We start from the raw sequence: 14,180 nt of genomic DNA on the forward strand, positions 1-14,180 counted from the left end.
GTATGGGATTCAAGAGAATCTCATGAGGCTGCAAAGGTGCCTGAAAGGTGCTGCTTTGGAAGCAGTACGAGGAAAATTAATGATGCCCGCAACAGTTCGACTAGCCATCGAGACTCTTCGAATGCTATACGGCCGACCAGAGGCCATATATCACACCCTGCAGACGAAGCTAAGAATGGAGCCGTCCGTGAAATCGAGCAGCATCGAAAGCCTAGTGCGCCTGGCGCTGTCGGTGCAAAATTATCGCGCTACTGTTGACGCGATAGGACTGTCCGCCTATCTGAACGACCCAATGTTACTTCGCGACCTTGTGGAGAAGCTCCCATTCGACTTGAAACTGGATTGGGCCAGACAAAGCGCTGGACTTCCGAGGGTAAATATCGCTGTTTTCGACGATTGGCTATTCCGAGTCGCATCGTGCGCAAGCACCGTGATGCCAGTAGCACCCGAGAAAGAAGTCTGCACGAAGGAGAAGAACCCAAGAATCCGGCTTATGGTGCACAATGATAGCAGCGCACAACCGCCCTGCCGTAGGTGCAATGGGGCCCACAAATTGGAGGACTGTAAGCAGTTCCTGGAGCTAGAAGGGCCAGGTAGATGGAACTTCGTCAGAGAAAATAAGCTATGCTGGAGGTGCCTTGGCAAACACTTTATAAGGCACTGTAAGTCAACAAGAGTATGTTCCGTCGACGGATGCTCGAGAAAGCACCATTTCCTCCTCCACAACAGTAACCAGCAAAGCTCTACGGTAGAGAATAGGCCGAAGGAAAGCACTACGGTACTGCACACGATGCAGAACGAAGCTGCGTTGTTTAGATACGTCCCCTTAACATTGTATGGACCGAACGGCCAAATGCAAGTGTTCGCACTGATAGACGAAGGATCCGCCTGTACCCTAATCGAGACGGAGATAACGGAAAAACTAGGTATCGATGGCCCCTCGGACGAGCTATGCCTACGCTGGACTGGAGACATCACGCAGAGAGAATCTCAATCCAAATGGAAAAGCCTAGCGATCACTCCAAGGGACAATGTGGCTCGCAGATTCACGCTTCAAAACGTGAGAACAGTAAAAAACCTGGATCTGCCGAAGCAGACGCTGGACGACTCAATCCTGAAATCCCATTCGCACCTGGAAAAGCTACCGATACTCAGCTACAAGGACGTGAGAGCGTCATTGATCATCGGATTGGACAACGTGAAACTTGGAGTGCCACTGACCGTCAAAGAACGCGAGAATTCCGAATTTATCGCCGCCAAGTCCAGGTTGGGGTGGTCTGTTTATGGCCGCAGAAAGGGCGACGGGCCAGCGAGTCCGCGGGTAATGCACGTATGCGAATGTAATAAACACCCACAGCTGGACACTCTTGTAAAAGAGAGTTTCTCATTAGACGCGGTTGGCATAAACATGGCGAAGAGCACACTCAGGTCCAAAGAGGACGAAAGAGCAAAAACAATACTGGAAAATTGCACGAGGTTTAGCAGCGAAATGAAGAGATGGGAGACAGGACTCCTCTGGCGGTACGACAACGTGGAACTTCCTTCCTCCAGAGAGATGGCAATGCGACGACTTCGGTGCCTAGAATCTCGTATGACACGCGATAAGGTGCTACGAGAGTTCGTAAACGAACAGATTAAGAGGTACGAAGACATCGGCTACGTCCGAAAACTGGAAAAAGATGAAATGGTCGAAGGCAAACGCTCCTGGTATCTGCCCGTATTCGTAACTAAGAACCCGAACAAAGGCAAATTAAGACTCGTATGGGATGCAGCAGCCAAAGTGGAAGGCATCGCTCTTAATTCAATGCTACTAAAGGGCCCCGACCAATTGCCATCGCTGGTAGGAGTAATATCGCGCTTTCGAGAGAAGTCTATTGGCATCTGCGGAGATATTAGAGAAATGTTTCACCAGGTTAGGATACGTACGGAGGATCAAAGCTCACAGCAGTTTCTCTGGAGATATGGTGACACCAGTCGAGAACCGGATAGGTACGTAATGAGCGTAATGACCTTTGGTGCTTCTTGTTCCCCAGCAGCAGCGACCTACGTGAGAGATAGGAACGCTGAAAGGTTCATCGAGGAACAAAGAGAGGAAGTAGAGGCCATACTTCGCAACACCTTTGTAGATGACTGGCTCCAAAGCTGTGACTCAGAAGACGAAATGGTCCGTCTAGCGCTGGCAGTGAGGAACATACACAAAGAAGGAGGCTTCGAGATGAGAGGATGGATATCTAACTCGAGCACTGTGATGAGAGCGCTCTCAGGAGATGGAGATCATCAAGAACGACCCATCGAGATGACGGACTCAACAAGACGAGAACGAGTGCTTGGCATGTGGTGGCATCCAAGGAATGATTACTTCACCTTCGTCAATAAGTTTCCGAATGACATATACGACGAAGCGAAAACTGTGACGAAGCGGTCAATTCTACGTACAGTCATGACCATCTTCGATCCCTTAGGACTACTGGGGTTCTATATTATACAGGCAAAGATAATACTGCAGGACGTGTGGAGGTCGGCCGTAGGCTGGGATGAACAGGTCGAAGAAAGCGAACGTCAACGTTGGATGATATGGGCACGGCAACTACAAAACATCGAAGAATTAAGGGTTCCACGATATCTCGGTCTAACGAAAGAAACATCTAATATCCAATTACACATCTTTACAGACGCGAGTATAAACGCCTTTGCAGCCGTCGCCTACATAAGGATCGAACAAAGAGGAGAAGTCAGATGCACACTACTCGCATCCAAGACAAGAGTGGCACCATTGAAACCAATTTCGATTCCCAGGATGGAGCTTATGGTAGCGATCCTCGGCCTACGACTAGCTAAACTCATAACACAGGAGCTCTCCGTCGAGGTCAAGCGACGTGTTTTTTGGACCGACTCCAAGAACGTGTTGTATTGGATATGTTCAGACGCCCGAAAGTACCATCAGTTCGTCGCGCTCCGAATTGGAGAGATCTTGGAAACCTCGGACATATCAGAATGGAAATGGGTTCCATCCGCTCTGAACGTAGCAGACGATGGAACGAAGTGGACCAAAGAGTCGAGTTTCCAACCGGAAGCGAGATGGTTCTCCGGTCCGCCGTTCCTATTTGACGAGGAAGAACACTGGCCAACTACACAGCTCGACTCGAGTAATCTGGAACGGATACACGTACACGAATGGACAGATACGCCGAAACCGCCATCAAAGCTGAGTAGCATAATCCCAAATGTATGTCGCTTTAGCAAATAGGAAAAGTTCACGGGAGCCCTGAGATGCGTGATGAGATTTCTGGGCAAAATACGCAAAAGAGATTTCGCATCAGAGGAGGCAAATTTAGCCGCACGCTTTCGCAACATGGAAGATGTCAACATCGTTATATACCGGATGGTACAAGAAGAGGCTTACTCTGAAGAAATGGCTCTTCTACGACAAGGAAGAATCGTGAGTAAGAAAAGTTCGATCTACAAATTATCGCCGTACCTCGATGAAACAGGCGTACTGAGAATACGCGGCCGCATAGATAAGTCGATCGGCATAACGAGGAACCTGAAACGGCCAGTAATTCTACCCGGAGGACATAACGTCACTAATCTTCTCATTGATTATTTCCATCGGAAGTTTCAGCATCAGCTTACCGAGATCGTCGTCAACGAGATGCGACAATTGTACCACATACCAGGACTGCGAGCAAGAGTTCGCGCCGTAGCGAAAACCTGCCAAAGATGCCGCAATAAAAGAGCGCTTCCAGAGGCGCCGGAGATGGGAAGCCTACCACCAGAGAGGCTAGCAATCAACGAATTGCCATTCACAAACACAGGTATCGACTACTTCGGACCACTGGAGGTAAACGTAGGAAGACGACGCGAGAAACGATGGGGAGTACTATTCACGTGCCTCACCGTGCGAGCAGTACACATCGAGCTGGCAAACTCCCTGTCAACAGACGCCTTCATGCTAACGTTGGAAATGTTCGTAGCCCGTCGAGGAGTCCCCAAGAGAATCGTGTCGGACAACGGGACGAACTTCCGAGGAGCCAGCCGCCTACTACGAGAAGAAATTGAAAGAATTCTACCGAACGAACTGGAAACCAAGTACCCGCAAATAGAATGGTCCTTCATACCCCCAGGAGCACCCCACATGGGAGGTGCGTGGGAAAGAATGATCAGATCGGTGAAATCCATACTAGCCGAAATATTAGAGGAGACGCACGTCCAAGAACCAGTGCTGAGAACAGCACTAGCAAAGATAGAAAATATGCTAAATTCCCGACCCCTGACTTACGTGCCGTTGGAGTGTCCGGAAGCCGACGTACTTACACCGAATCACTTTCTGAGAGCAGAGACCAGCTCGATGGCAGCAAAGAGCGACGGCAGCGCAATAGGAGCTATGCTTGGTAAGAGTTTTCGCATTGCAGGGCAGATCGTGGACAGCTTCAGAAAACGATGGCTGAAGGAGTACCTACCGTGCCTGACGACACGAACCAAATGGCATGGAACCCCAACCAACCCTATCCAACTCGGAGACGTCGTGGTTCTAGCGGACGAAACAAGCCCCAAGGTGCAGTGGAGGAAAGGCGTCATCATGGACCTTCGAGTAGCCAAGGACGGGATCGCCCGAAGCGCGGTAATCCGCACTGCATCTGGACTGCTAACTCGGCCAATAGTTAAACTGGCCAAGTTAGACGTGAGGACAACGAACCCACTAATGGATCAAGGCGTAACCAGAAGTTTGGCAAACATCACGACAAGCGACGAAGTTTGCGAAGGGGGGAATGTTACGGCAGAAACCGCAGCGGCAGCTCTAAATATCACTGCGCCTAACAGTCCTGAATATCACTGCGCCTAACAGCCCTGAATATCACTGCGTTAACAGCACAAACATTAACAGCGCTGAGCAAAGGGTTAATTAGGGCGAAGGGCAGACAAAGGCAGGAAGAAGGAAGAACGAAAACAAAAGGCAGCAGAAAAAGCACTGAAGCGGTACAAGTTTTTTAGCGCTAGCTCGTAGTTTAACACCCGCCCGAATTTGTAAATGAATAAATGAATAAAATAAATCAAACCAATAAAACCGATCTGAAGAACAAAACCACGGGAGGCGTATTGAACACGGGAGGCTTATCAAACGTACGGCCCCAGATTTGGTATTTGGTATCCAAATCTGGGGATTCTAAAAAACTTTTCCTGCGCAACAGAGAGCAAATCGAATAATTACGACCGACAGAAAGAAGATCGGCGTGCGACGCAGTCAGCTGCGTCACGAGGGATTCGACTTGCAGGTGAGATATCCTCATACAGTTGGCCAGAAAGGCTAATCTCTTACATTCGAGCGACACGTGGTTCGTGTATAACCTCAAACCAGGACTGTACAAAAAAGACACCGGAGTAAAATAGACGGCGTCAAAGGTCAGCAGTCGGAATCTGGCGGTGAGACCCCGTGTGGATTAGGAGAAATAAATGTGCCGGAAAAGATGCTTGGTGCGTGTTCTGAGACTGAGGGAGGTGCAAGGGAAACTCATCGCGTTAGGGATACATATATAGATGTGATCTCGGCGGCAACAACGGCCACACCTAACGTGTCCACCACAGCCGCAACGAGCCATCAAGCACCAGAGCATACCAACCAAGGAGGAGGGGTGGATCAAGCCTTCTCACCAAGAACGAGCCTTTTAGATAGCTGGGAAACGTTCGCTCAGCAGAGAGCGGATGCATTAGGAAGGCCGACGTACGCCACGGCCTTCGAGGGAATGCGCTCCATCCCGACGCATTCCAGACTGCCTCAAGCAGGAGGCCTCATGAGCTCCACGGTAATCAACGGAGGCTGGGACAGAGCAGTTCCCAACTGGACCGGAGTCCACATGTCAGGACCCACGGAAGCAACGCGGATTGGAATGCCTACTGGGCTGAATCCGAACGAGACAATGCCAGTCGGCGCTATGTGGCATCCAATGGCCGCACCGGCGCTGGGTACCAACCTGCATGGGCAAAACCCCTTCATTCGCGCCCCGACTGCACAGTATTACCCAAGTACGAGTCGAAATATTTCGGACCCGTACGCGTACGGGAGTAATCAAGCGGTCGCGCCAGCGGGGGCGGAGAGATGCTTGACAGCATCCCAGATAGCCGCAAGACAAGTCATCAACAAGGATCTACCATGCTTTTCTGGAAACCCCGAGGAATGGCCCATGTTCATAGTAAACTTCGAACAATCCACAGAACGCTGCGGACTCAGCGATCAAGAGAATCTCATGAGGCTGCAAAGGTGCCTGAAAGGTGCTGCTTTGGAAGCAGTACGAGGAAAATTAATGATGCCCGCAACAGTTCGACTAGCCATCGAGACTCTTCGAATGCTATACGGCCGACCAGAGGCCATATATCACACCCTGCAGACGAAGCTAAGAATGGAGCCGTCCGTGAAATCGAGCAGCATCGAAAGCCTAGTGCGCCTGGCGCTGTCGGTGCAAAATTATCGCGCTACTGTTGACGCGATAGGACTGTCCGCCTATCTGAACGACCCAATGTTACTTCGCGACCTTGTGGAGAAGCTCCCATTCGACTTGAAACTGGATTGGGCCAGACAAAGCGCTGGACTTCCGAGGGTAAATATCGCTGTTTTCGACGATTGGCTATTCCGAGTCGCATCGTGCGCAAGCACCGTGATGCCAGTAGCACCCGAGAAAGAAGTCTGCACGAAGGAGAAGAACCCAAGAATCCGGCTTATGGTGCACAATGATAGCAGCGCACAACCGCCCTGCCATAGGTGCAATGGGGCCCACAAATTGGAGGACTGTAAGCAGTTCCTGGAGCTAGAAGGGCCAGGTAGATGGAACTTCGTCAGAGAAAATAAGCTATGCTGGAGGTGCCTTGGCAAACACTTTATAAGGCACTGTAAGTCAACAAGAGTATGTTCCGTCGACGGATGCTCGAGAAAGCACCATTTCCTCCTCCACAACAGTAACCAGCAAAGCTCTACGGTAGAGAATAGGCCGAAGGAAAGCACTACGGTACTGCACACGATGCAGAACGAAGCTGCGTTGTTTAGATACGTCCCCTTAACATTGTATGGATCGAACGGCCAAATGCAAGTGTTCGCACTGATAGACGAAGGATCCGCCTGTACCCTAATCGAGACGGAGATAACGGAAAAACTAGGTATCGATGGCCCCTCGGACGAGCTATGCCTACGCTGGACTGGAGACATCACGCAGAGAGAATCTCAATCCAAATGGATAAGCCTAGCGATCTCTCCAAGGGACAATGTGGCTCGCAGATTCACGCTTCAAAACGTGAGAACAGTAAAAAACCTGGATCTGCCGAAGCAGACGCTGGACGACTCAATCCTAAAATCCCATTCGCACCTGGAAAAGCTACCGATACTCAGCTACAAGGACGTGAGAGCGTCATTGATCATCGGATTGGACAACGTGAAACTTGGAGTGCCACTGACCGTCAAAGAACGCGAGAATTCCGAATTTATCGCCGCCAAGTCCAGGTTGGGGTGGTCTGTTTATGGCCGCAGAAAGGGCGACGGGCCAGCGAGTCCGCGGGTAATGCACGTATGCGAATGTAATAAACACCCACAGCTGGACACTCTTGTAAAAGAGAGTTTCTCATTAGACGCGGTTGGCATAAACATGGCGAAGAGCACACTCAGGTCCAAAGAGGACGAAAGAGCAAAAACAATACTGGAAAATTGCACGAGGTTTAGCAGCGAAATGAAGAGATGGGAGACAGGACTCCTCTGGCGGTACGACAACGTGGAACTTCCTTCCTCCAGAGAGATGGCAATGCGACGACTTCGGTGCCTAGAATCTCGTATGACACGCGATAAGGTGCTACGAGAGTTCGTAAACGAACAGATTAAGAGGTACGAAGACATCGGCTACGTCCGAAAACTGGAAAAAGATGAAATGGTCGAAGGCAAACGCTCCTGGTATCTGCCCGTATTCGTAACTAAGAACCCGAACAAAGGCAAATTAAGACTCGTATGGGATGCAGCAGCCAAAGTGGAAGGCATCGCTCTTAATTCAATGCTACTAAAGGGCCCCGACCAATTGCCATCGCTGGTAGGAGTAATATCGCGCTTTCGAGAGAAGTCTATTGGCATCTGCGGAGATATTAGAGAAATGTTTCACCAGGTTAGGATACGTACGGAGGATCAAAGCTCACAGCAGTTTCTCTGGAGATATGGTGACACCAGTCGAGAACCGGATAGGTACGTAATGAGCGTAATGACCTTTGGTGCTTCTTGTTCCCCAGCAGCAGCGACCTACGTGAGAGATAGGAACGCTGAAAGGTTCATCGAGGAACAAAGAGAGGAAGTAGAGGCCATACTTCGCAACACCTTTGTAGATGACTGGCTCCAAAGCTGTGACTCAGAAGACGAAATGGTCCGTCTAGCGCTGGCAGTGAGGAACATACACAAAGAAGGAGGCTTCGAGATGAGAGGATGGATATCTAACTCGAGCACTGTGATGAGAGCGCTCTCAGGAGATGGAGATCATCAAGAACGACCCATCGAGATGACGGACTCAACAAGACGAGAACGAGTGCTTGGCATGTGGTGGCATCCAAGGAATGATTACTTCACCTTCGTCAATAAGTTTCCGAATGACATATACGACGAAGCGAAAACTGTGACGAAGCGGTCAATTCTACGTACAGTCATGACCATCTTCGATCCCTTAGGACTACTGGGGTTCTATATTATACAGGCAAAGATAATACTGCAGGACGTGTGGAGGTCGGCCGTAGGCTGGGATGAACAGGTCGAAGAAAGCGAACGTCAACGTTGGATGATATGGGCACGGCAACTACAAAACATCGAAGAATTAAGGGTTCCACGATATCTCGGTCTAACGAAAGAAACATCTAATATCCAATTACACATCTTTACAGACGCGAGTATAAACGCCTTTGCAGCCGTCGCCTACATAAGGATCGAACAAAGAGGAGAAGTCAGATGCACACTACTCGCATCCAAGACAAGAGTGGCACCATTGAAACCAATTTCGATTCCCAGGATGGAGCTTATGGCAGCGATCCTCGGCCTACGACTAGCTAAACTCATAACACAGGAGCTCTCCGTCGAGGTCAAGCGACGTGTTTTTTGGACCGACTCCAAGAACGTGTTGTATTGGATATGTTCAGACGCCCGAAAGTACCATCAGTTCGTCGCGCTCCGAATTGGAGAGATCTTGGAAACCTCGGACATATCAGAATGGAAATGGGTTCCATCCGCTCTGAACGTAGCAGACGATGGAACGAAGTGGACCAAAGAGTCGAGTTTCCAACCGGAAGCGAGATGGTTCTCCGGTCCGCCGTTCCTATTTGACGAGGAAGAACACTGGCCAACTACACAGCTCGACTCGAGTAATCTGGAACGGATACACGTACACGAATGGACAGATACGCCGAAACCGCCATCAAAGCTGAGTAGCATAATCCCAAATGTATGTCGCTTTAGCAAATAGGAAAAGTTCACGGGAGCCCTGAGATGCGTGATGAGATTTCTGGGCAAAATACGCAAAAGAGATTTCGCATCAGAGGAGGCAAATTTAGCCGCACGCTTTCGCAACATGGAAGATGTCAACATCGTTATATACCGGATGGTACAAGAAGAGGCTTACTCTGAAGAAATGGCTCTTCTACGACAAGGAAGAATCGTGAGTAAGAAAAGTTCGATCTACAAATTATCGCCGTACCTCGATGAAACAGGCGTACTGAGAATACGCGGCCGCATAGATAAGTCGATCGGCATAACGAGGAACCTGAAACGGCCAGTAATTCTACCCGGAGGACATAACGTCACTAATCTTCTCATTGATTATTTCCATCGGAAGTTTCAGCATCAGCTTACCGAGATCGTCGTCAACGAGATGCGACAATTGTACCACATACCAGGACTGCGAGCAAGAGTTCGCGCCGTAGCGAAAACCTGCCAAAGATGCCGCAATAAAAGAGCGCTTCCAGAGGCGCCGGAGATGGGAAGCCTACCACCAGAGAGGCTAGCAATCAACGAATTGCCATTCACAAACACAGGTATCGACTACTTCGGACCACTGGAGGTAAACGTAGGAAGACGACGCGAGAAACGATGGGGAGTACTATTCACGTGCCTCACCGTGCGAGCAGTACACATCGAGCTGGCAAACTCCCTGTCAACAGACGCCTTCATGCTAACGTTGGAAATGTTCGTAGCCCGTCGAGGAGTCCCCAAGAGAATCGTGTCGGACAACGGGACGAACTTCCGAGGAGCCAGCCGCCTACTACGAGAAGAAATTGAAAGAATTCTACCGAACGAACTGGAAACCAAGTACCCGCAAATAGAATGGTCCTTCATACCCCCAGGTCCTTCATAGCCCACATGGGAGGTGCGTGGGAAAGAATGATCAGATCGGTGAAATCCATACTAGCCGAAATATTAGAGGAGACGCACGTCCAAGAACCAGTGCTGAGAACAGCACTAGCAAAGATAGAAAATATGCTAAATTCCCGACCCCTGACTTACGTGCCGTTGGAGTGTCCGGAAGCCGACGTACTTACACCGAATCACTTTCTGAGAGCAGAGACCAGCTCGATGGCAGCAAAGAGCGACGGCAGCGCAATAGGAGCTATGCTTGGTAAGAGTTTTCGCATTGCAGGGCAGATCGTGGACAGCTTCAGAAAACGATGGCTGAAGGAGTACCTACCGTGCCTGACGACACGGACCAAATGGCATGGAACCCCAACCAACCCTATCCAACTCGGAGACGTCGTGGTTCTAGCGGACGAAACAAGCCCCAAGGTGCAGTGGAGGAAAGGCGTCATCATGGACCTTCGAGTAGCCAAGGACGGGATCGCCCGAAGCGCGGTAATCCGCACTGCATCTGGACTGCTAACTCGGCCAATAGTTAAACTGGCCAAGTTAGACGTGAGGACAACGAACCCACTAATGGATCAAGGCGTAACCAGAAGTTTGGCAAACATCACGACAAGCGACGAAGTTTGCGAAGGGGGGAATGTTACGGCAGAAACCGCAGCGGCAGCTCTAAATATCACTGCGCCTAACAGTCCTGAATATCACTGCGCCTAACAGCCCTGAATATCACTGCGTTAACAACACAAACATTAACAGCGCTGAGCAAAGGGTTAATTAGGGCGAAGGGCAGACAAAGGCAGGAAGAAGGAAGAACGAAAACAAAAGGCAGCAGAAAAAGCACTGAGGCGGTACAAGTTTTTTAGCGCTAGCTCGTAGTTTAACACCCGCCCGAATTTGTAAATGAATAAATGAATAAAATAAATCAAACCAATAAAACCGATCTGAAGAACAAAACCACGGGAGGCGTATTGAACACGGGAGGCTTATCAAACGTACGGCCCCAGATTTGGAGGCGTTGCCCGGCGCGGCAATATTTGGTTCCCATACCGGGAATTGAACCCGGGCCTCCCGGGTGAGAGCCGGGTATCCCATATTGTCTAGTGGTTAGGATACCCGGCTCTCACCCGGGAGGCCCGGGTTCAATTCCCGGTATGGGAGGTATGGGATTCAAGAGAATCTCATGAGGCTGCAAAGGTGCCTGAAAGGTGCTGCTTTGGAAGCAGTACGAGGAAAATTAATGATGCCCGCAACAGTTCGACTAGCCATCGAGACTCTTCGAATGCTATACGGCCGACCAGAGGCCATATATCACACCCTGCAGACGAAGCTAAGAATGGAGCCGTCCGTGAAATCGAGCAGCATCGAAAGCCTAGTGCGCCTGGCGCTGTCGGTGCAAAATTATCGCGCTACTGTTGACGCGATAGGACTGTCCGCCTATCTGAACGACCCAATGTTACTTCGCGACCTTGTGGAGAAGCTCCCATTCGACTTGAAACTGGATTGGGCCAGACAAAGCGCTGGACTTCCGAGGGTAAATATCGCTGTTTTCGACGATTGGCTATTCCGAGTCGCATCGTGCGCAAGCACCGTGATGCCAGTAGCACCCGAGAAAGAAGTCTGCACGAAGGAGAAGAACCCAAGAATCCGGCTTATGGTGCACAATGATAGCAGCGCACAACCGCCCTGCCGTAGGTGCAATGGGGCCCACAAATTGGAGGACTGTAAGCAGTTCCTGGAGCTAGAAGGGCCAGGTAGATGGAACTTCGTCAGAGAAAATAAGCTATGCTGGAGGTGCCTTGGCAAACACTTTATAAGGCACTGTAAGTCAACAAGAGTATGTTCCGTCGACGGATGCTCGAGAAAGCACCATTTCCTCCTCCACAACAGTAACCAGCAAAGCTCTACGGTAGAGAATAGGCCGAAGGAAAGCACTACGGTACTGCACACGATGCAGAACGAAGCTGCGTTGTTTAGATACGTCCCCTTAACATTGTATGGACCGAACGGCCAAATGCAAGTGTTCGCACTGATAGACGAAGGATCCGCCTGTACCCTAATCGAGACGGAGATAACGGAAAAACTAGGTATCGATGGCCCCTCGGACGAGCTATGCCTACGCTGGACTGGAGACATCACGCAGAGAGAATCTCAATCCAAATGGATAAGCCTAGCGATCTCTCCAAGGGACAATGTGGCTCGCAGATTCACGCTTCAAAACGTGAGAACAGTAAAAAACCTGGATCTGCCGAAGCAGACGCTGGACGACTCAATCCTAAAATCCCATTCGCACCTGGAAAAGCTACCGATACTCAGCTACAAGGACGTGAGAGCGTCATTGATCATCGGATTGGACAACGTGAAACTTGGAGTGCCACTGACCGTCAAAGAACGCGAGAATTCCGAATTTATCGCCGCCAAGTCCAGGTTGGGGTGGTCTGTTTATGGCCGCAGAAAGGGCGACGGGCCAGCGAGTCCGCGGGTAATGCACGTATGCGAATGTAATAAACACCCACAGCTGGACACTCTTGTAAAAGAGAGTTTCTCATTAGACGCGGTTGGCATAAACATGGCGAAGAGCACACTCAGGTCCAAAGAGGACGAAAGAGCAAAAACAATACTGGAAAATTGCACGAGGTTTAGCAGCGAAATGAAGAGATGGGAGACAGGACTCCTCTGGCGGTACGACAACGTGGAACTTCCTTCCTCCTTCCTCCCTCCTCCTTCCTTCGGTGCCTAGAATCTCGTATGACACGCGATAAGGTGCTACGAGAGTTCGTAAACGAACAGATTAAGAGGTACGAAGACATCGGCTACGTCCGAAAACTGGAAAAAGATGAAATGGTCGAAGGCAAACGCTCCTGGTATCTGCCCGTATTCGTGACTAAGAACCCGAACAAAGGCAAATTAAGACTCGTATGGGATGCAGCAGCCAAAGTGGAAGGCATCGCTCTTAATTCAATGCTACTAAAGGGCCCCGACCAATTGCCATCGCTGGTAGGAGTAATATCGCGCTTTCGAGAGAAGTCTATTGGCATCTGCGGAGATATTAGAGAAATGTTTCACCAGGTTAGGATACGTACGGAGGATCAAAGCTCACAGCAGTTTCTCTGGAGATATGGTGACACCAGTCGAGAACCGGATAGGTACGTAATGAGCGTAATGACCTTTGGTGCTTCTTGTTCCCCAGCAGCAGCGACCTACGTGAGAGATAGGAACGCTGAAAGGTTCATCGAGGAACAAAGAGAGGAAGTAGAGGCCATACTTCGCAACACCTTTGTAGATGACTGGCTCCAAAGCTGTGACTCAGAAGACGAAATGGTCCGTCTAGCGCTGGCAGTGAGGAACATACACAAAGAAGGAGGCTTCGAGATGAGAGGATGGATATCTAACTCGAGCACTGTGATGAGAGCGCTCTCAGGAGATGGAGATCATCAAGAACGACCCATCGAGATGACGGACTCAACAAGACGAGAACGAGTGCTTGGCATGTGGTGGCATCCAAGGAATGATTACTTCACCTTCGTCAATAAGTTTTCGAATGACATATACGACGAAGCGAAAACTGTGACGAAGCGGTCAATTCTACGTACAGTCATGACCATCTTCGATCCCTTAGGACTACTGGGGTTCTATATTATACAGGCAAAGATAATACTGCAGGACGTGTGGAGGTCGGCCGTAGGCTGGGATGAACAGGTCGAAGAAAGCGAACGTCAACGTTGGATGATATGGGCACGGCAACTACAAAACATCGAAGAATTAAGGGTTCCACGATATCTCGGTCTAACGAAAGAAACATCTAATATCCAATTACACATCTTTACAG

General features: G+C 49.9%; 1 non-coding gene across 1 annotated transcript; it reads left to right on the forward strand.

The window, feature by feature from the left end:
• The first annotated feature begins 11,440 nt into the window (after positions 1 to 11,440).
• On the forward strand, positions 11,441 to 11,512 carry Trnae-cuc. Its single transcript has one exon. It is a non-coding gene; the product is annotated as a tRNA-Glu (tRNA).
• Positions 11,513 to 14,180: the final 2,668 nt, after the last annotated feature.

This window comes from Drosophila persimilis, unplaced genomic scaffold (genome assembly GCF_003286085.1).
Source record: "Drosophila persimilis strain 14011-0111.01,24,50 unplaced genomic scaffold, DperRS2 tig00000677-arrow-arrow-pilon, whole genome shotgun sequence".
Taxonomy (NCBI): domain Eukaryota; kingdom Metazoa; phylum Arthropoda; class Insecta; order Diptera; family Drosophilidae; genus Drosophila; species Drosophila persimilis.